General features: G+C 36.7%; 1 protein-coding gene across 25 annotated transcripts in view; it reads left to right on the forward strand.

Annotated features, from left to right (window-relative positions):
• Zbtb20 (zinc finger and BTB domain containing 20) overlaps positions 1-23098 on the forward strand; it is a 793227-nt gene that overhangs the window by 596910 nt on the left and 173219 nt on the right. For all 25 annotated transcript variants that reach the window (XM_078044200.1, XM_078044182.1, XM_078044180.1 and 22 more), the window contains one exon: positions 9085-9124. The gene's annotated coding sequence lies outside the window, so the exon portion shown is untranslated. The remainder of the gene's footprint in view (positions 1-9084; positions 9125-23098) is intronic.

Here is a 23098-nt window from a genome sequence, read left to right on the forward strand (position 1 = left end):
TAACAAAGAGCCAGGAACCAATGGAGGTTAGCAGTGAGGAAAACACTGATGATGAATATGTTAATAAAGTTTCAGTGCAAACCAATTTGTTTTTTCTTGTTTCTACCTAAATTACTCTGACATTACTAGGAATAGGTCCTCATAGAATGTATGGACCAAAAGTTCCCAAATGTTTTTTAATTTCTAAAAAGAAACAACAACAACAAATATATATATATATATATATATATATATATATATATATACCCCACACATATGTATATATAATATATATGTATGTACATATATATAAAATGTATACATATCTATGTAGATAATTTTATTTGAAAGATTATAAGCAAAATTGGCTTCTTGAGGTAGGGAAGCAATATAAACAACTCTGGTAAATTTGAAGACTCAGGACAGAACCTACACCATCACAACACACGCACACATACACACACACACAAAAAAAAAAAATCATCAGATACCTCCCTTATTACCTGGGGAGGAGGGGGAACTAAATTTGAACCTCATTGAGACAGTTAAGAAAATGCAAATTCCCCTAAGAGGAAGTATTAAAACAATTAAATTAATATATTTTTAGAAAACTGAACACAAATTGTGGTTGGGGAGGACAGGGAACAGGCTGAAAATGTCCCCGAAGAAAGAGTCCTAGTAATATTTGTTCCTTTTCTTTCAACTGCCTGATGACGGGAATGTGGGTGTGGAAATAAAAAGGAAGGCTGGCAGGAGGGAGGCACGGGCAAACTTTATAAATACTAGCAATCTACCTTATCAGCTTATTGTTGCACAGATTTTTAAAATTCAGGCTGCTGGTTAGCTTGACACCCTTGCTGTTCAGTTCATTCCTGTCATTTCAACAGCATAAGCAATGGATGCATGCACTAACCATTATTCTAGTTAGGTTGTCAAAGTCAGCTTAATGCTGACTTTATTTTCTGTAGTGATACTGAGCAAAATGTTTCTTTTGAAAGGTCTTAGACCTCTATCCACCCAACTCCTGATCACAGTAATAACCAACCTCAAGAAATCATTAGTAAAGACTAGAAAAACCTCCTATAACAAGTCAGCTATGAAGAAATTGGCATAGTTTGTCTGTTTGATTCATGTTCTTATGAAAATAATGGGTTGAAAAATAAAACTACATTTCTCTCTCCCAATCTCTTAAAAAAAAAAAAACTAGATCTTTACAAGTTACATTGGAACTGAAGCTTTGGTTTTTTTCCTAACAAAGGTTGAATAATGCTCAAAGGTTTCAGTAGCCAAAGTCCATCTTTAGAAATAGCTTTCTTCTATAATGTACTGCCAATTTCTTATGTGTGTGTATTTTGACCTTCCTGGAGCCTTTGCTATGGACTGCCTGTTGATTGGTACATGCAAGTGCTTTGCTTATAAGAGTTGGGCAATAGTTTAGTGATCCAGTCCAAATCCCAGCCATAGATAGAATGGGCTCATCTTCTATTTAAGAAATGTGGCAAACTGCTTTAAATGAATTTGGTTCAGACAAGGTCACTGGAACTGTTCATCTGACCCTGTGAGCTGTATGTAATGGACACTTCTGCTGAGCTCCAAAGCTGCAAGGTAAATAGATGAGAAAGCCAGCCACTGACTGGCCACCCCTATTGGAGCTTCTCCTTGAGTCTCTTTTCTTAGATGTGTATTCTTAATCATATGGGGCCCAGTTTGGTCATTTAAAGGAGTCGTTCACTGGTTCTCCTGATGTCTTTGAAGACAGTCCTGGGAATAACAATAGTGAGTTTTTATATTATGTTTGGAACTTTTCTCTAACTTTTTCTTTAATTGGAAATTGAGTTTATATGCATATTCAATACCCAGTCTATGAAATATTCAGTTACATTTCTTAGATGTAAAGGAATGAATTGTTAGAATGTTTTTCTCTAGCTAATTATTATGCTAAAACTATAGTAGATTTAAGTACATTTTTTTAACTTTATTTGTGTCATGTGCACTTGGCAAATTGAATCAATATATAGGCATCATATATACTCTTTCAAATTTAATAACTTATAATATGTACTGCCTAATCCTATTTTCTCTTTAGAATGTATTTAACTAAACTGTATTGTGATTCTGAATGATTTTTAGGGTCAACTTTATATGTGATTTTGTAGAATCATATAGAGCAAAGCAAGTTTAGAGAGGTTATTGAATTCATCCTCCTGGCTGGAGGCAGAGCTGCATTTATTCCTTCCAAAATAGATAAGAATCTTTCCTATTTTTAAAGAGCTATGAAGAAATAAATTCATAACTGCTCTTAGCAATCTATTTGATTATTTACCCCTTGCATATTCAGGATGTTCATCTTTAAGTCTTAAATTCTTCACTGTACAGTTTAATATTGTTTTACCCTAGGACAAAAATGCCGATCATTATTCCCTTTGCAAAGACTTTTCTTATAGTCAGAAAACGATGAAGAAGGCACCTCAGTTTTTACTTCCCTAAACCAAATCATTTCAGTTTTTTAAACATTTACTTTTGTTTTCAACAGCTTTTTCTGTACCCAAGTTGCAAAGTGGACTGTTTTAAAAAGTTTGTCCATATATGATGCCTCTGAAATATGCACTACATATTTGAATTTTACTGTGCCGATATGGAAATAGCCACAACTTTTTCATTATATTCTGATGGACAGAGCATTTGTGTTCATTTAACCTTGAGGTTTAAACTTGTTCCCAAAAAAGTAACTGACTCATAGCATTGGCGAGACCCAAGAATAAAGAGCATCAGTTTTCCTAATCTTAAAGCTCATCTTGCCCCCACTCCTAAAATGAACTAAAATTAACTTTTCCTTGACCTCTCTCTGGTGCTATTTATTTACTGATTTAACAACTTTTTTTCTATCATCTTTGTCTCCTAAAATAGACGACATTTATTCAACAAATATTGGAGTGTCATGCTGTGTTTAACACACTATGCTGGGCTTGGAAAATTCAAGTGTGAACTGTTAGCAAAAGCCCCAAGACATAGATGACCTAGGCATGCTCAGGGAGGAGCAAATAATAGATTATCACAGGATATAGAGAAACAGTGGAGGGAAAACATTTTTAAAACTTGGAGAGATGGGTTGGGGCCAGATTGTGAAAGGTCTTGGACTCTCCTAAGATAATAGTTGGTAGTGACAAGGACAAAAGTAATATTTTCCAGTCTATATTACAGAAAGCTCTTTCCAAGTCTCTAAAACTCAGACTTGCCCATGTTATCCTTGTGATTTAATACCTAACAGATCATTAGGTAGAATTACCTGGTTAACTTATATCTTATGATACATAACTTTATATAATCTTTCTCTTTTATTGGTTTTTAACCACTTAAGTAAAGATGGCCTTCTGTTCACACTAATCTGGAAGTTTCTTTCTCATTCCTCCATACCTACAGTTATTCCAAAGCCCCTCTGTTTACTTTCTTGTTCACACACCAAGTAATCTCTGACATTAATGATAGGCTCTGAGCAGCATTATGACCAAGTGACTCTGATTAGACCACATGATAAGAGTGCCAGACCTTTTCAGATCCCCTAGAAGTATCAGTTTACTATAGACCAAAAGTCCTAATTCCTCAACCCATTTTAAATCTATAGAGCTACAATTTCAGGAATTTGAGATATGTAGGGAAGACTTACTTGGAAGCAGACTTTAAGGTATTCCTAAAAATTACAATGCTGAAGAGTTGAGTCTACTTGTAGAGCTATAAGAAACCATCCTACATGTAAAAAAATTTCACCCTGCCACTCTTCCCAGCCCACTGCTTTCACCTCATTCATGTTTCTCAGAACCTGTAACTGTAAGAATCAGGAAAGGTCAGGAAGACTTGCATGGGCATGGTAGAGTATTCAATTGTGTCTTGGTAATAGCTCAGGCTCAGAAAAGGTCCCAGACCAAATAGGTGGATTTTAATTTCAAAATATTCTCTCTTATTGATCACTATCTAATTTCATCATTAAACTTTTGAACGTAGACTTCTTTCAGGGTTGTTATCATAACATTTTCATGAGTTTTGTGTCATTCTTGAGATGGATCCAAAATAATATGATCTTAAAAAGCAGACCTCAAGATATGAATGACTACAGGTAGTACTTATAATCTTCGGTGACTGACCAAAAGAAATAAAAATACTACAATAGATTGATCCATGGGAGATTCCAAAAGACCTAGTGAGAGACTGCAAATGCTCTATATGCACATATGAACAACCTTTCATTCTGACTTTAACTTATAAACCTTTTGCAGAATAGAAAATAGAGAATTAAAACCTCCCAAATGTAGGGTGCATGAAGTGTCATTAAATCTAGCATAAAATTTCTTGAATCTGTCAGATAAAGGAAATCATGTATCCAGAGTGAAGACAGAATATCAGTTGACAGGAATCTATGAAGCTGACACGTATTCTGAAAGACATATGAATCCAAAAATCCAATAGTGCCTCAGCCTTTGAAAATACTAGAAGTGAGAAAGGTACTAAGAAAATCAGTAAGGTAAAAATCTTCATTCTACTGTTTAGAATGACTCCCACATTAAGATTTAACTAATACAATACTTCTAGAATATTAAAATATTATCTCCTGACTCAGAAAAAACAAAGATAAGAACCACCTAACTTCTAGAGAAAGTAGTTAAAGAGAAAGAATTGAAAAAATTAAAGGCATGCCTAAGGGGTCATTCCTGTCCTGTTGTCATACCTTTTAACGTCTTCAGGTAGAAGTGTTGAACTTCAGTTCATCTAAATTCCTCAGCTCTGTCATCAGTGCTGTGACACATCCTAATTTTCTGATTCATTTGATGAATAAGCTTTCCCTTTTCTATTCACAGTGCTTAAAGTAACCAATTTTATGGGTTGTGATTACTTACTTTTTTATTGCACTCTTATTGTTTTCTCTTGGCAAAGTTCATCTCACTCTTTATCATCCAGTGTGAGTTCCATGTGCAGAAAAGCCCTTGGACACTCATACTGCCTAGGTTTGGGGTTAGTCAAAAGGAATGAGAGACCAAGGATCTGAATTCTGTTTTTAACCCAGCCAAATACCTCAGCTGGCAAGCTTCAGCTTCCTCACCATAAAATGGGTATAATAATAGCTTTCCCTTACCACTGTAAAATATTAAGAATGCAAATCAAGCCAAACCTGTCTGCTTCCAAAGAGAAGTTTAAACCAGCCTGCAGAATCCTGAATGAGCCTAAATTTCAGGGGGAAACATAAAGTGGGAAACACCTAGAAGTAGTATAATTTAATGGTCAAAGTATGTAGACTTTGGAATGGTACACACTTACTCAGACGCCAGAAGCTGTGTGATTTGGGATAAGGATAAGTTTCCTAATTTCTCAAATATCTCTCTCTCTCTCTCTCTCTCTCTCTCTCTCTCTCTCTCTCTCTCTCTCTCTCTCTCTCTCTCTCTCATATAAATAGGAAGTCATGGTGTTTTTTCTCTTATAGTAAGGATGACATGAGCACTGTTACTAGTGCTTCTCCAACTCTCCTACTTATGTGATTCTCAAGCTAGAATGATCCAATACTTGGTGTCCCTGCTGGGGCATTACAGGAAACTCTCTGCCACAAACATTTCAGTGGCATCTCAGGTGTCACCCTAAAACTGCATCCATATTTTGCTTTCCAATCTCTAGCATATTTTCATTTGTCTCACTAAATTGGAAGTTCCATGAGGACAAGAACAACTTCTATAGCATATATATCTTCTATAGCATCCAAGAAATAGTTAGTAGATACATGAATGCATGTACAAATAAAATTTAAATTAGTTACCCACAAGGAAAACTAGCCCTCCAGGAAGACAGCTGTCTTAGTATTTTGTGTCTTTGTGTAAACAGTTTTATGCTCTCCACTACCCCAGTTATACCCATATCCAAAATGGAGATTTTACTCACCAAGATGCTTCAAACCATAAAAGATACCCTGAAAATAGTAACTCTTCTTAGCATTATCATTTTTCTGTTCTGTATTCTTTTACCTCAGTGTGAATAAGGCTCTATGGACATTTTTTAAAATAAATTATAAAGGACTAGGAAGATGCAAGTCTGGAAGATTTTAAAGAATCCACTTATCTCTAGCCAAACACCCTTTAGAAATCTATTTTTTATAGGTTTTCTTTGCTCCTAGCTTCAGCTTTTCGTGTGTTGTTAAAATTCCTAGAAGTTATAAGTAGTGGGATTTAAGGAGGGTTTTCTCTCCTTTCTGCCAAGGCCACTGATAAGTAACCTGAGATCCTTCTTAGCCTTCATGGGGTCCCAGAGCTCCTTGAAACTTGCTGTTTTTTGAGGAGTTTTCTGGAGAGAGAGTTTCTTCTAGGAATCTGTATCACCTCCAAATGTTGGAAACCACTGCCCTAGAACATTATGTAAATTGAAATTAGAACTGACTGATCTTTAAAGTTACAATTGATAACACTTCCAATTCCTTAGAGATTGACACTTGGTAATAATTTCCACTAAGGAATCATGAAACTAAGAATAGATTTCAGTACATGTCACCCTTCTTGCCCCTCTTTATATTCATACCCCCACTCACTGTTTCAGTATCCTGAATTGGAGATGGAGAGCTTTACAGTTTTATGTTCTTTGCTACATATTTGTACATTGGACCTGGAATTTGCTTAATGTAAATGCTTTCATTCTTATGCAAAATGATTATAGATAATTCTTTTCATTTTAGACAAAAACGATGTACAAACATATAAGGTAAATACCACTGAGGTAGAAGGGACATGTATCAATAACATAGCATTTTGAATTGAACAAAAATAAATCTATGTAGATTAATATGTGTTCTCAAAATTGCATAGCAGTTTGTAAGTCAATCAAGATGCAAGGGTCTTTTGACATTTATAAGCATTTATGAATTATATAAGAACTATAAGATTAAATTTTTAGCCTTAGTATTAAACTTAGGATCAGTATTATTATTTAGCATTAATATCTAAGGACAGTAATTATATTCAATTAAATCTTCAATTTCACTTGGCTTTAATTTATCTTAGATGGTAACATACACTGTGATTTTTCTCTCTGTAGTCGATTACTGTCTTTGACAGCCTATGTGTCATTTGACATCAGGAAAGATAGTTTTTTGTTCCAGACCACAGATGTATTAGTCAATCTGGGTAAAATTTCCATTGATCTCTTTTGGTCACATCAAAAATTTAATTTTGACTAATTTTGTGAATAAATGCTCCTTTAAATTTAAGTAGGAAAGTTACCTGCATAGATATAAGAACAGAAGCACTAGGTATAGTATAATAAGAGCACCATGTATTATTGAGGAATAATTGGGGTTATAATGTGCAATAGAAAAGTGTAATTGGACACTTTTATAGAAAATCACTAATTTTTTCCCATTTTCCCCAGAGGTTGAGAAAGAAAGAAAGCTCAAAGAGTATGTGTTGGTGTGTGGAGGGAATTGGAGGGCACAGCAGAAAGAAAGGAAAGAAGAAAAAGAGGGAGGGAGAGGAAAAGGTGAAAAAGATACACCAGGGCAATAGTCTAGAATTTGGCCTGTAGGGAAGAAAAGAATGTAGTAAAACTTAGAACTTTAAGATCTGTGAAGACTAGTCAGTTATTATTTTGTATTTCAAATTTGTACATACTTTCAATAAATCACACATAATCTAATTATCTTGCTTAAATTTTTCATTAAACTCATCAATTTTGTGGTTTGAAAGCATGGGAGACCCCCAACCTCTCTTGCATTAGCATGCATTATGATCAAGGCTGTAGATTTTCTTCTTAACTCTTCATGTCCCAGGAGGGGACCACCACCTTTTACATCTACATATACATGGATAGGTTTCCCATCCACCACATATTAGGAACCATTTCTTTGGGAAAATGTCTGCAGTTATGCATTTGTCCAGAAAACTGTCTGGAATGTGAGTTCTGAATAATTGTGGGTGTGCTCCTTTAGCCCTAATATAAAGATATTCAATCAGGCCCTTCTACTAGAGCTCCTTTAGTGAAGTTTGTTTGCATATTTCTGGAGGACTTCTGTGAAGTGGTTAAAATTGTCTGTCAGAAACAAGAATTTATTCAGCATATATTAAATCCTTGATATGTTCTAGTTGGGTCTGTGAGGGAGGTTTGCCTTTGTTTTCTCAGCATCCTTGTTTGGTTTATTAATTTCTGTGGATATTCTCTTAATTTAGTTTTATCCTTCTTTAACAGCAGGTATCAAAATAATGGAAGACAAACCAGTCCTCTAATAGTTTATTTGGCATGTGCTTGAAAAATTGTAAAGGAGAATCATTACATTGCAAACATAGAATATGGAGCTATTGAGATCAACTCTCCCCCAAACTTAACTTTTTCATCATTAGAGATATGTTGTGGGTGGGGGGAGATGCTTTAAAGAGACATTCTTAAACTGGTGCAGCAGAGTAGAGGAGACAGTATTAGAAAGGGAAGTCAAGGCATTGAGCCTGATTTGGTTGACTTCTCTGTGTTACTGAAGTTCAACAATGCATAGAAATATGAAATTTGTCTAAAGGGACATTCAGGCAGTAAGCACATTAAATTTATACTGCAAGAGCCAAAAGTCCTCAGGTTTTAACTTATCTTTGCCAGAATTAGCTAAAATTTGTGACACACTATGTAATAAAACTGTTCTTATCAGTGCTGCCCAACAGAATATTCTATAATGATGGCATGTTCTATGCCTGTGCAATTCAGTAAGGAAGACACTCACCACCATGTGGCTATTAAGTACTTGGAATGTGGCTAGTAAAACTGAATGACCAAAAGTTTAATTTTTTGTTAAATTTTAAATAATTTATATCAAAATAGACAAGGCTATGGCTATTGTATTGAAAAATAGTACAGCTCCAGAAAATTCTATATGATACAGATCAGGATGAAATTGACAAAGAAAGATCTTGCCATCCCTTGTGCTGAGAAGTACTATGTTGGTCATCATAACAAGTAGTCATGCCCATTGGAAAATTTCTGTGAGTCTGGGTCTCCTTCATTTGAGGAAATAGGGGACAAAATGGCTAAAATTCCATCTTAGATTTCTTTATATAATTAAATTTGCATTTAATTCCATGTTTTTTCTTTAATTTTCAGTTCCTTGACCATCAGTCTGTTGCCTGCCCCTTCTCGTTAGGTAAGTAAAAGTGGTTTTTTTTACCTTTAAAAAAAAATCGTCAAGTTTGGAATATTTTGGACTTTGTTGGCATATTTTCTAGATGTCTTTGTTATGGTTTCTAGTGCTTCTTTAGTATGCATTAGCTTCTTTCCTGTTTGGAGGTAATGCTGTTGGCCATAGTGGTAAGTGGCCATTCATGAGAAAGTTGAAAAGATCATAGCCCCAGCCACCATGTTTATGTAAAGACTGCCCTTTACTTGACCACAGCTGCTATTTGCAAAACTCTCTGCTCTTCTAAACTATAGCTTATGTTCTTCAGCCAGCCTTCAGCAACAGTTGGGTTTTTGATCTGCTGTCAATCAATGGCAATTGTTTATTCTTTAGTTATTCACCCTTCCGTAGATCCAACAGTTTTTAATTTTAACTTCTAGATCACAGCTTTCATTTATTGACTAAATTTATAATATCCTTTCACTAAGAAATACAAGACTGATAAGTAAATAGGCTAATTTTTTTTTTTTTGCAAAATTTAAGTCTGGTGGGGGGAAGAAATCTAGGATTCACACATTCCATGAGATTTATAGAAGGTGGCATTCTTTTTTAGAAAAGATGGGAAGTTGGTGGGGCAGAGGGAGCTTGATTTCAAATGAAAAAAAAGAGAACATTTATTAAAGACCAAACCAGTCTGCACTGAGTGGATTTAGATAAATATTACTTTGAGCTGCTTGAAAGAGATTTGGGGGCAGTGAAACCAAATAATCAAGTCACTACAAGAGACACCACCCAAGAAATCTGGCAGGGAGTGACAGTCACCTATTATGATAAATAATCATGATCCTTCTGACTGCTTCTCACTCTCTGGTGCACAATGTCCCTTATTTACAACATTATATCTTACTTCACTGACCTAAGGTATTTATTGTGTTGTAATCATCTGCACAGAAAGGCAACTCCAGGGCTCTTTTGCTTGTGTGTGCCTTTCACTAACATTCCTAGAAGCTAGTGGCAAATATATATAGGGGGACAAAATCCTTCCAAGAAGGCTAAGACTAAAGTCAAATGTGACATTTATTTGACAGAGAAAGGAGATTGATTAAACTCTGCAAAGACTGGTGCTATGTGTAATGCATTTATACAACAGGGGTGGGTCCTTTCTGTCCCTGACAAGTCTGGTTATTCCCTGTTCTCAGTGTTGATAGGGTATGTCTGTTGATGCTTTGGAGGATGTCGATGTGCCTGTTCATGGTTACCACTTTATGTCTTCACATCCTTCCCCTCAGTTACCTAGCACTGCATATTTCTAGTCTTCTGACTGGCAAATCATTTTTGTTACAGTTCTTTTGTGTAAAAACAGTTCACATAATAGCTCTGTGTTAGACAAGGCATTAATCCCACATCACCAGGATGAGTCAGCACCATGCACTCCTGCCTGCACGGCTCAGTTATTATGACGTCAGTGCTTGAGGGGAAGGCTCAGACATAAGCAGTATAGGAAACCTGTGTCACCTATTAGAAATCAAAGGGGAGACCTTTGAGATAAAAACGTAATTAAAAAGCTGTCTCTGGCTCATAGGAAAATATGAAACTGACTCTATGCTACATCAACCATCAATCAAGCAGCTTCTAAAGAGATCCTATTTTTCAACCAAAAGATAAGGTGAGGGAAAAGACCCATAGTGAGCTAATAGTCCACTCATGTGCCCATGATCTTGTCCCACCCCTGAGCCAGGTTTTCTGCTTGTTTAGGCTTGTTCCAAATCCTGAGGCTGCCTTTGTATCAGCAGGGTGACAGAGCCTATGACTGTTCTGCTGTCTTCAAGTACCCCACGGACACAGCTGATGCCCCTAAGAATGGGGCCTCAGAGGCCTGTCAAAAGGAAAGGAAAAGTTCCTTGGGAACAGATCAGAACATTATCTCCTCACTCCATCTAGCTTCAAGTGCCTTTTCAATGGCCTCCTCTGGACAGGTGCAGAATCCAGCCTAATTGACCTTCTCTCCTTGGCACTGTGTTTAATCCAGTGCCCCAATCTGGATTTGACCCAGATTTCAATAGGAATTGAATAGCTTCCAGACTTTCCCCCAAGAGTTTTCCATTCCATTACTCTTTAGTAGAAACAAAAAGGATCCTTCATGATGCCTTGATGCCTTGAAGCAGGTGGCACACACTTGTCCTATTTGGGAGATCCAGTTCTTGTAAGTTAGGCCTCTTTACAATCGAACTCAAATACATTCTCAAGACAATACCTTTCAGTACTGAAAACTACATGTTGAAAACGTGATACTTTACTGCCTTAGTGACATTCTCTGTTAAAAAGACATCCCTCCATCACAGCACCCCTCCCTCCCTCTTACTCTCAGCCCAGCCAATCATCAGCCCCTGTGATAACCATCAGAAAGTGCAGTACTGCTGGGATCTCCTGCCTTCATTAGATTGCTAATAGTCTCCTACCATGCTTATAAAAGCTAATACTACTGCTTACCTTAGTTTTGATTAATTATTATTTATAGCTCTTTATTTAGTTTTCAGTCAACAAACATTTACTAGACTCAGTTCTGAGAACTCCAAAATAAATATGAAATGCTCCCTTTTCTTAAAAATCTCATAGTCTGATAGGGAATATAAATAAGTAAATGAAGATTGCCTCATGGTAGGCACTGGAATGAATACAGGTATAAGATGTATAGAGAAGAATGAGAAAAGAATGCTCAACTATATTTGAAAAGGCACCCAAGTTTGTTCTTAAAGTTAAAAAATTAAGAACAGTTAATAAGGTGGATTAAAAAAAGGTGGGGAAAGAAAAAAGGCTCATAATCAAGAAAAAAGCAATAACATTTATGAAGTCAGGAGACATCAGGCAGCCATATTCAGGGGGCTGAGCAGTTTGGTGCTGCTAAAGCATGGGGACTAAAAGAAGAACATGAGAGACAGGGATGGAAAGATGGAAAGTAGGCAAGAGGCAAATCACAGGTCTGTTGTAGGTCCTGCAGAGGAGTCTGGACTTGCTCCTGCAGACTTAGGGAGATCTTAAATAATTTAACCAACTTTGTGTTTTATAAAGAACACTCCAGTGATAGAGATGGCTGATTGAGAATAGAGAAACTAGGTCAAGGTGAAAACAATGGCCTTAGCTGTGCAGTGGGGTCAAGTGGAGAGGAAAGTCTAGTGGGGAGTTGGGTTAGTCAGCTTTTTGTCACTATGACCAAAATATCTGACAAGAACAACTTATAAAAGGAAAAGTTTATTTAGGCTCGTGTTTTTAGAGGTTAAGTTCATGGTCAGCTGATATCATTGCTTAGAACCTGAGATAAGGCAGAACATCATGGTGAAAGGACATGGTAGAGGAAAGCTGCTCAGCTTATAGAAACCAGTAAATAGAAAGAAAGAGAGAGAGGAGTCAGGGGCAAAATATAATCCTCAAATGTATACCCCCAGCATTTTATTTAATCTAACCTTCCTGAAGTTACCATATGTAATCCATTCAAATTATTAATCCATCAAATAGATTAATCCACTGATGAGGATACTATTCAGATAATATAATCATTTCACCTCTGAATGTTCCTGCATTGCTGAACATGGTGCTTTTCAGGGGACATCTCATATCCAAACCCAAACAGAAATACTGACATTTGCATAACTCCAGCATACTTTGGCCTACTTCGTAATCCCTGCCTTTTAGGAGAAAGGCTGTTGTGTGGGGCCAATAAATTTCAGACCAAAACGTATCCTTATGGGAGTTTCACTGGAGAACTCGATTTGAATCTGCCCCTACACTGATCTGTTGCCTACTGGTCCCCAGGGGTGTGTATCTCCTGCCCACAACAGTCATGGGCAAGAAGAAAGGGAGCAGAAAAGAAAATGACATTGACAGTGTCCTGCTTTTGTTCGCCTAAAAATGAAATCATTTCTTAATAATGTCTCCCTAAAGTCAATCAATGTCCCAATTTCCTATCATTTTCCCATTGCTGCCTTTTTCTAAGCAGCATTTCCAAGCCATTGAACTGAATTGCAACTTATGCACAGCCGGGTGTTGAAACAATTCAGTATATTCATTTCTTCTCTCTGAATTAGAGTTCACCATAAGTGTGCTTTTCTCTTGTTCACTTTGGGCTGCCAGGACAATTTAAAGGAAATTTTCAACAGCTTATGTTTCACATACCATGTTCTTTTTTGCAAATGGGAGGATCTGTGTGGGTGTGTTTAAGTCTTCTCTATATTGCTTTCTAGAGAAAGGTTTGAGAAGATGAACAAGATGAGGAGCAGGGACCTATTGAAAGCCCAGGTCCCCCAGTGACCTGAGTGCAGAACGTAGGCTGGTGATCAGATGGTCAATTATGTGTTTGTCAAAACACAGTGGGCTGCGTTCCAGACTGCCAGCTTTGGAGGCCCAGCTTCTGCCAACCAAATGTCATCTGGGAACATGCAACACTGGGCACTGTGAAGGAGTTTGAAATAGACCATGCCACAGCCAACCTACTGCCAGTCTTATAGCACCAATATGGCATGCACAGCCGGGCCCCATGTTTCAGAGCTCAGGAATTCACTGTACTAAATTCAGGAGGTCAGATGGGTTCATGTTTTCAAAGCCTATGTTCTCCGCTTTGAACACTGTGACTTGCTCCTCAGCAATTTCCAGGGGATTTTTCCAGTCACATCTCTGTGGAAACCAGTCTTTTTGTGATGGTTATGAGAGCCTTGTAAATGTCCTGGAGGAGAGGGGGAAAAAATAAACTTGCTCTGACAATGACTGTGATTCCTACAAGGGATTCCAGCTCTTAGGAAATTACATTAAAGGTGCATAGCTTTTAAAATATCAGGAACCACCTTGGCAACTTATAAAAAGCAGAAGGGCTTTGCCTATTTTATAAAGTGATTTGCATATACCTGCATAAATAATGTCCCCACCTGTACTTTTATGCATTTAGGTTGAATAAATTAAATTCAGTGATCTTTAAAATATTCACTGTCTTTCATTGCTCAGACATCATTTTCAGGACCCTTCCTCTTTGTTTGTTTTTTCCCCCTATGACAGTAGTGGCTAATTTAAAAAAAATTATTTTAACTAATTCAGAGAATCTAACTACTCTGCAGACCAACGAGCCAGGAACTTTATCTCTGTCTTTTTGCATTTCTCTTAGTCTTCCAAACTATCCAACCATGGGTTCAAGATATTTTTCATAAGAGAAAGAGGAGTATATTACTAAGGTGAAATCCCAGCACAAGATAGTAACAAGCTCCACTACCTATGTGTATACCCACACTTCCACTGATTAACACCTCAGGGACACAATCACAGTGTTCTCTGGCCATGGCCACAGCCCCTTCAGGAACCATCCAGCTACCAACCCATATCAATTATAACATGGGGCATCATATCACATCCTGTCAGTAGACCAACCTCAACCACATTTATCCTGGAAGATATTATTGAGCATGCTTATTGGAGAGTTAAAACATAAAATATAGGATATTTCCCTTCCATGCTCTAAAGGAACTTAAAACTTAGTCAAGTTATAGTATTGAGTGTTATATGCACATAAGACAATAAATGACTAAGTTCCAAAAGGAATGATGTAGTCTAGGAAATGCTATAGGATTTCATCCTTGAAAGAATCTTGAGGTCTAGAAAATTTCATGTAAATTGTGATTCATCTGGGTCTTGAAAAATGGCTAGAAGGTATGAAAGACAGAGGGTCATCCAGTTAGAGGATCATATTCCAAGTAAAAGTATGCCCCTGAGTGCTGGGATCTTTGAAGGGGTTCATAACTAGCACACTTCTTCCCCACCCAAGTTATGAACCCATTTGAAAATAAGACAAAATAATTCATAGAAAGTAAACCAAATATTTTATAAATGCTGGTTGAAGAGTGTGGCTTAGTGCTACAGGCAAAATGCACCCATGGACACCCTTCCCTTCACTCTGGTCTTTAGGAAACCCCTCCCAAGGAAAATTTGTATCAGCATAGGTGCAACACTTTTTGAGGTCACTAACTTCCACTGTCTGCAGAGAAAAGGAAGAAGACAAAGTATAAACTCCTGCACTTAGGAGTTTTGACAAATCAGTTCTGTCTAATTGAGAAATATGAACCAATAGATGCCTTACAAACAGGATAATTCATCTCCATGGGAAAGTATAAGAAATGAAGCAAGAGTGTTTAAAAATCTTCCTTCTGGACACAAAGAATGAAAAGGATGCATTCTTACCAACACAGATATCTCTACCTGGAAATAAGTGGAGAAATTACTGAGTGAGATCAAAGTGGGAACCTGAGCCAAGAGGCCAGACAAAACTCTCGTCTATCTAAGGGGATGCTCCTATGGTGGTCATAGTGTTTATGCATGATCTCTACTAAGGGGTCCTTTAAAGAGTCTCAAAGTTTCTAGAGACAGAACCTAAAAGAACAGGAAAAAAATAAAGATAATATTAGAAATAAAAATATGAACACTTATATTCTTTTTTTTTTTTTTGGAGGTACCAGGGATTGAATCCAGGGGTGCTTAACCACTGAGCTACATTTGTAGCCTTCCATTTTTTTTTTTTTTTGAGATGGGGGTCTCACTAAGTTTCTGAGGGTGACATTGAACTTAAAATTCTCCTGCTTCCCCTTCCCAAGTTGCTAGGATTACAGGTTTGCACACCTTCACCTAGCTGTACGTGTTCTTAAACTAATAATAATAGGACCTAATATTTCTGAATGTTTTCCTTGCTTTAGATACTGAAGTATAAGTACTTTTAAAACTGTCCTATTAAGCAGATGCTGTTGCTGTTATAGTCCTAGTTATGAGAAAATTGAGATTTTAGCATGTTTGAGTAAATTTTCCAAGAACACTTAATATATAGGTAGAGATAGAACTTGAATGCAAGACTGTTTTTAAAAACCTTGGCCAAATGTCAGTAAACACAAAGTGAGTATCTACCGAATGCTAAAGATAATAGTGAGAGAAGCAAACGTGGTCTACCTCTTCCTGAAACTTACAACCTGGGGAATTTAAGAGAGAGATTAATAAAATGTTCACATAAAATAACTTAAATTCACAAACTGTGCTTTCCACTATGAAATAAAAGAAGCAGATGCTCTAAGAACAAATAGAAGATGGGTATCCAATGGAGTTTAGAAGTTTAGGGGAAGTTTCCCTGAGGAAGTGACATTTGAGCTGACATCTGAAAATAAAAAAGAAGAAATGAGGTTGGAAGTGGGAGAGGATTCCAGGCAGAGGGAACAGTATGGGTGAAGGCCCTGAATACAGCTGGAGAGAAAGAAGGAATCAAGCAGCAGCCCAAGTTGAGGTTAAAGAGATACATAGGATCTGTGATGCTGGCCCCATTGTAGCCATATTAAAGATTTTTATCTTTATCCTAAGGACAATGGGAAACAAACTTATGAAGGAGTGGGCGTGATCAATTTAGTGTTTTAAAATATATACTTTTAGGTCTTGCTAAATTGTTGAAGTTGGCTTCAAACTTTCAATTCTCCTGCCTCAGCTTCCTGAGTCACTGGGATTACAGGCATGTACCACCTGAAAACAACAAATATTTATAGGCAAGAGCCACAATAGGACCCAGGATGCAGCTCAGAGGTAAAGTACTCCTGGGTCAATCCTCAGTACCTGTCCTGACCCCCAAAATACTGTTGAGCGTTTATTCTAGAGAGGTGGCAACATAGCCAAAGCATGTACACCAGTGTTCATAGCAGCTTTATTGGTAGTAGCTCAAAATTGAAAACAACTCAGTTACCTTCAGTGGGTTAATGATTAAGCAAACCACCATACATCCATATTATGGTATTCTTCTCCACACTAATAAGAATGAACTATTGAGGCACACAACAGTGTGGATTAATTACAAGATTATTACACTGAGTTTTTAAAAATCCCAAAATTACAAACTGCCATATATAGCACTCTTGGTATGAAAAATTTTAACAATGTATAACAGATTTCTGGTTGACAGAGTTAGGGGACTGGGGTAGAAGTCAAGGTGACTGGCGATAATAGGGAAGCCACAGATCCTAACAACTTTTCTGTAGTTTGACTTGATGGTGTTCATATGAATCTATACCTGTAATAAAGTTGCACAGAATTTTATACACACACACACACATACACACACTTATGCCTGTGAATATAAAACTGTTGAAATTTGAATAAGGTAAATGGATTATACAAAAGTCACTCTCCTTTTTGTGATATTGTACTGCAGTTAAGTGAGATGTTACCACTAGAAAACAGTAGTTAAAGGGAATAACAGATCTCTTTGTATTGTCTCTTATAATCATATGTTAATCTACATATCTGAAATCAAATGCCATAGACAGAAATAGATCTAACAAGCTTCATTGTGGTGAATGATTTGGAAAGATCAATAGTGGGTATGTGGGCTGGGGTCATGGCTCAATGGTACAGTGCTCTCCTAGCATGTGTGAGGTACTGGGTTCGATCCTCAGCACCACATAAAAGAATAAATAAACAAAATAAAGGTATTTTGTCCATCTATAACTAAAAAAAAAAAGTGAATATGGGAAGACCAGTATGGAAGCTATCATGACCACACAGGAGTCAGATTAGGAACATGACAAAGGAAATAGAAGAAGAAGAAGTGGAACTGAGAGATAATTCAAAAGTAAAATATGCACAACTTTCTTGTGGGTTGTTTCTGGTAGATGGAGGAGAGAGAAGGGCAACTCTGACCCCAGTTTTAAGCTTACAAAACCTTGTGGAGATGGTGACATCTATAGTCATATAAAATATCAAAGGAGGACTAGAGTGGAGGGGAAGATTGTAGGTTCCATTCTTGAGATGTTGAGTCTGAGATGCTTTTGATAGATATAAGTGAGCATATTGAAATAGATGTTAAAATATACACAACTGGAATTCAGAAATAAAATGAAGGCTGGGAAGATAAGTTCAGGGTAGTTAACATGTAGTGGTAAATTAATCTATTGGCATGGATGGCACTGCCAAGGGACAAGGTGTGATTGAGAAGAAGACCCAAACAGAAGCTTGAAGAACTCTCAATATCTAATCATCTGCTAGAGAAAAATGAAATCTGTAAAATACCCTCAAAATAAGGGGTATTTTAGCTGAAATGGTCACAGGAAAAGTAGGAAACAAAGGCACATGAACCAAGAGAAGACAGCATTTGGGGGTCAGCGGTGTCAAGTGCTCTGAGAGGCCAACTAAGTCTAGAAAATGTCCATTGAACATATTAATTTGTAAATTATTGTTGAGGTTAGCCAAAGCTGTTTTGTTGAAGTGGTAGAAGCAGTAACTTGTTTATAATGGATTGAGGAGAGAGTGAGAAGTGAAAAAATAGAGCAGCACACATGGACCAATTTAGAAGTTTTCCTGTGAAGAAAAGGAAAATGAGCTACATAGTGTCTTGAGAGGGGAAGTGAGGTCAAAAGAAAGTTTGAGGAAAAATGGGAACTTTTGACTCTTTAGTTCACTTGTGGGAAGAATTCAATAGAGGAAGAGAGATTCAGTGTACACAAGAGAGAGGAAGACAGGATGATTGGTAGTGGGTGATTCCTGATAAAGCTAGAAAGATGGCATCATAAGTATAAATGGAGGCATAGAAAAATGGGCACCTCTTCCATCCTTACAAGGAAGAAAAATTAAAGAATAGAGGCAGATGCTGGTCTACATGTAGGTTTGGTACTAGCAGGTGATGAGATTTTTCATGTGATAACTCCTAAAGTGCAAGGTCTTGCCAAGAATAAGTGGGGAGGGGAAGATCTGATGAAAATAGTGGTTTAAAATAGCTCTGAGCACAACTGGAGCAGCAAGTTGATCAAAGAAACAGTAGAATTCTCTTTCTTTGGCAGTGTGAAAGGCTCAGGTGAGTCCGGTAGCTTAACACTGATACCCATATGTCCAGCATTTCCAATGTGGAAAATCAGAAGAAATGGGTATTTGAGTTCAAGTTATGATAGAGTTTTACCTAATGTTTGTAAAACAGCATTACAGGTGTAACTGCTGCTGCTGGTTTTTGTTTGTTTGTTTGTTTGTTTTTGTTCTGGTTGAGACTAATATAGAAGGGGAAAGCAGAGCGTGTAAGGGGTCAGTTAAATTCTTCAAGCACATGTTGAGCATTGTTTCTGTGTTTGGTACAGAAAATACTGAAATGAATAAAACACTATCCCTGCCTCAAGTAGCTCCCAGTCTGGGATGGTTTGAAGGCTACCATTTGGTCCAAAAGGCCAGGAACAGTTGGTTAGATAAACTTTGAAAAAAAAAAAACAAGGACACTTGTATTATTCCTTTCTTTCGCCAGCTCCTTTCCCTTCTCTCCCCATCTTATCTCTTCATTGCCCGTCACTGTGTTGCTTTTCCCCAAAAAGACTATTCTTTGCCTTATTGCCAACCAAGCCTCTAATATGCATCATACACATATGAGTGACTATTTTGATTTCTTTCATTATCATTTTGCAAAAAAATATGATCATTTAGGAACAATCAGATCATCAACTTGAAGTGTGGTATGGTGTGAATTTTCCCTAAATGGTAAGAGTTGGTGTCTGACTTTATAGAAAGGTCAGTTATTTAAATGAGGGAAGGATAGAGGAAGAGTAGGTGGGTTACAGAGAAAGGGAAGAAGAAGGAAGGTAAAGTGGAGAAGAAGGGAAAGAAAACTAATTAGAAAGAACTCAGGTAGCAGCAAATCCTTGATATTCAAGGGAACTCCCATTTGAAATAAATATATTAGCCTATGTCCCTAATGGTGATCTATACCATCAGCTTCCACAAACAGCTTCCAGACCTATATTCCTAAGGATTAATTAAGTCCCAGCTGCTGGCAATGTAAGGAAGATGTAAAGAGAACCTAAAGGTGGTGGAAATTCTTAATTTCCCATAGACATCAGATCCTGTAGTCCAGTTTATAAAATAGTAGCTTATAAAGAGGTGGTGGCAGTTACAGTTTTCCTTTATTTAAGCACATTCCATTCTATTAGATTCCCTTAGGAAATGACATTAGGACCATTTGACTCAAAACTAAATTGCAGATACATCTGGGGTAAAATTTGGCAGCTGTTGAGTGATGCAGCTGTATTTTTTTAATATTTACTTCTTTCATGATTCTATAATTCATACTTATTGTAAAATATTAAGAAAGTATAGAGCAAGCCAAAAACATCCACAATTCCACCACATAGAAACTTATTAACAAATTTTTAGATAACTCTCGTCTCTTTTCTAGATAATAACATAATGGAGCATACATTTTGTGTATAAGATTGTGTCCTATTTTTAACTCAATATTGTATAATAAATACTTCCTGGTATAATTATAAACTCTTTGTAAATATCTTGGTAATCTCTGAATAGTATTCTGTCATATAAAATTCCTAGAATTGATCTATGTCCTATAAATATTTAGGTTATTTCCAGTAATTAAACTTTTATATTTTAAAATCCTGTAGAGTAAGAACTACTATACAGCACATCAAATTGTCAAACTTGAAGGAAACTTAAACGAGGCAGTAATGCTACCCACCCAAAAAAAACTGGTCAGGCAATAATAGCATTCTTTAAGAGAGCTACTAATTGTGAAAGACTTTGAAAATCATATTGGAATTCTACCTAAAGCTCTTTTTCCCCTAAAAGTAAAAGTTCTAAATTTTAATTCCAAAAGCTATACATTTAGTTTTCCTTGAAATTGTTACAATGATAGTATGCATAAGAACAAAGGAAAATTCCTTCAAAATCTCACAGCCTAGAGATAAGCACTGTGTATAGTTGGGAAATATATTTGCATACTTCTCTGTTTATCTCTTTTTTTCTCCCTCCTTCTCTTTCTAAAATGAAATAAAAAGGGACCTACTGTTTTATAATCTGCTCTTTTCACTTAACACTGTAATAGCCATTTTTCATATTAATAAATATACATTGGCATCATCTTTACAGCAACATTGTACTCCAGTATATAGATAATATATTGACTTGATCACTTATTGATGGACATTTGGGACACTTAGAACTTTTTTCTTAATAATGCTACAATGACCATCTTTATATATGAAACTTTCCTGTGTGTATTTTAAAAGACATTTACCTGGTTACTTCCTCAGAATAAATTTAAAGTGGTAGAACTACCAACGTAAGATGCAGGCATTGCTAAACCGTCCCCCCAGTAAAGTTGTATCAATTTACATTTCCCCTAGAAAGAAAAGGACTAGCCAGCTCTCCACATCTTTACTAATTCTGTAATTCTCAGTTGTAATTTTTACCATACATATGAATATTTTCATATTGGAAGTATAAAGGTACATTTTCCATGTATATAATCAAAGCCTGAAAACTTAAAGAAAACTATCTTAAACTATATCACATGAAAATAAAAATTGCTATGGCAGAAAATATTTTTTAAACTGGGAAAAATATTTGTGACATACCCCTTATACCTTAGGAGTGGTTATTAAATCAATAATGAAAAGATTAAAATTTTTTTTAAATTTTGTAGTTGTAGATGGACAGCATGACTTTATTTTATTTGTTTATTTTTATGTGGGCTGAGAAGTGAAAAACAGTGCCTCACTCGTGCAAGGCAATCATTCTGCCACTGAGCCATAGCCCCCACCCAAAATTTTATTATTTGTTACTAGTATTTTCAGTTATTTGTAGATTTCTGTTATTTTGATTATTAAATCTATCATTTTAAAATAATTTTAATTGTTAGTGTCATTTTAAATGAGTTTATTAATACAAATTTTTAAAATAAAAACTTGGAAAGAACACTTTAGCAATCTAACAAGCACCAGGTTGCTTAGTCACATTCTTTACTGCAAAAACAGTGTTCCCTTAAGTCCTATAAGACCATCTCAGGCTCTGCTTCTAATGTTCTATGGCCACAACCACTCTCACTGCCCTCCCCTGGAGTGTTGTGAGGAGCAATGTGCTGGTGGAGGCACCAATGGAATTTCTGGGTAAGGGTAGTTTGTGCTTCTTGGTTACGTATGGTTATGTTTATCTGGTGTCACCATCCTCCAAACAAGCAGGTGAATTGTTCACTCATGTGTATGTAAAAATGCTTATTCCCACTCTGCCATCAGACTCCAGAATCAGTAAATTACCAGGAAGAGAAAAATACGCACTGGCAACTCTGCCTGATTCCTGTCTCCAACGCAGAATTGACGCTATTCTTCTAGCAGATGTAGATAGAGATTTCTGAATGTTCTCATAAATAAAGTGCTAGAGGCCATGTCATCAGTGTCCTCCACCTCCCCCCACCAACTCCCATGTGTATTACTACATACTTAATGAAATAGAATATTTTTCAGCAACTTCAGGGAAAGTGAAAGACACTAGAGAAACAGAAATGCCGCACTGACAGCATCACCCTAGCATTCACAGGACAAACTGTGACAGGGCATCTTCCTTGTGTTTTAGGAAGCGAGCATCTGGGCTCTCAGAGTCATTTCTCTGAGTTTTTCAAAGGGATAGGAGCTGTTGAACAAAGCTGTTCATAATAGTAATTGAAGCATTCCTTTAGCACAAGAAGTTCAGTTGCTGATGATAAGGGGTGGAATGAGTCTCGGGGCATTCTTTCCCCCTTTTGGTAGAAAATTATTTAGGAAAATATATATATGAAAGTGTACACCTTAATTCCTAAAATAGTGTCCAGAAAAGAAGCAGAAGAGAAGCAAACATGTCAAAGATTTGTGGCAAAACCTTCAGGCCAACCTCAGGCTGGTGAGAATGGTAGGAGCCAAGCTTAGCAAGTGACTTGTTCTCCACCTGAGCAGTCAAATGCCCTATGAGGTAGGTCTGAGGATATGGTCAGGAGCCAGGCTTTAGTGCTGCTAGTGGTACTGCTAGAGACCATAAGGCTGGCTCAAGATACATAGGGCTCCAAGTGCTGAATGTCTCACTTCTTAATGATGCCCTTGGAAACTTTACATATTTTGTATGTGCTTCTATAACATAGCTGATATTCATAGGCCAAATAGGAACACAGGAGAGATGATAAATGTTGAGTGTTAATAACATTAT

This window comes from Ictidomys tridecemlineatus, chromosome 3 (genome assembly GCF_052094955.1).
Source record: "Ictidomys tridecemlineatus isolate mIctTri1 chromosome 3, mIctTri1.hap1, whole genome shotgun sequence".
NCBI classification, from domain to species: domain Eukaryota; kingdom Metazoa; phylum Chordata; class Mammalia; order Rodentia; family Sciuridae; genus Ictidomys; species Ictidomys tridecemlineatus.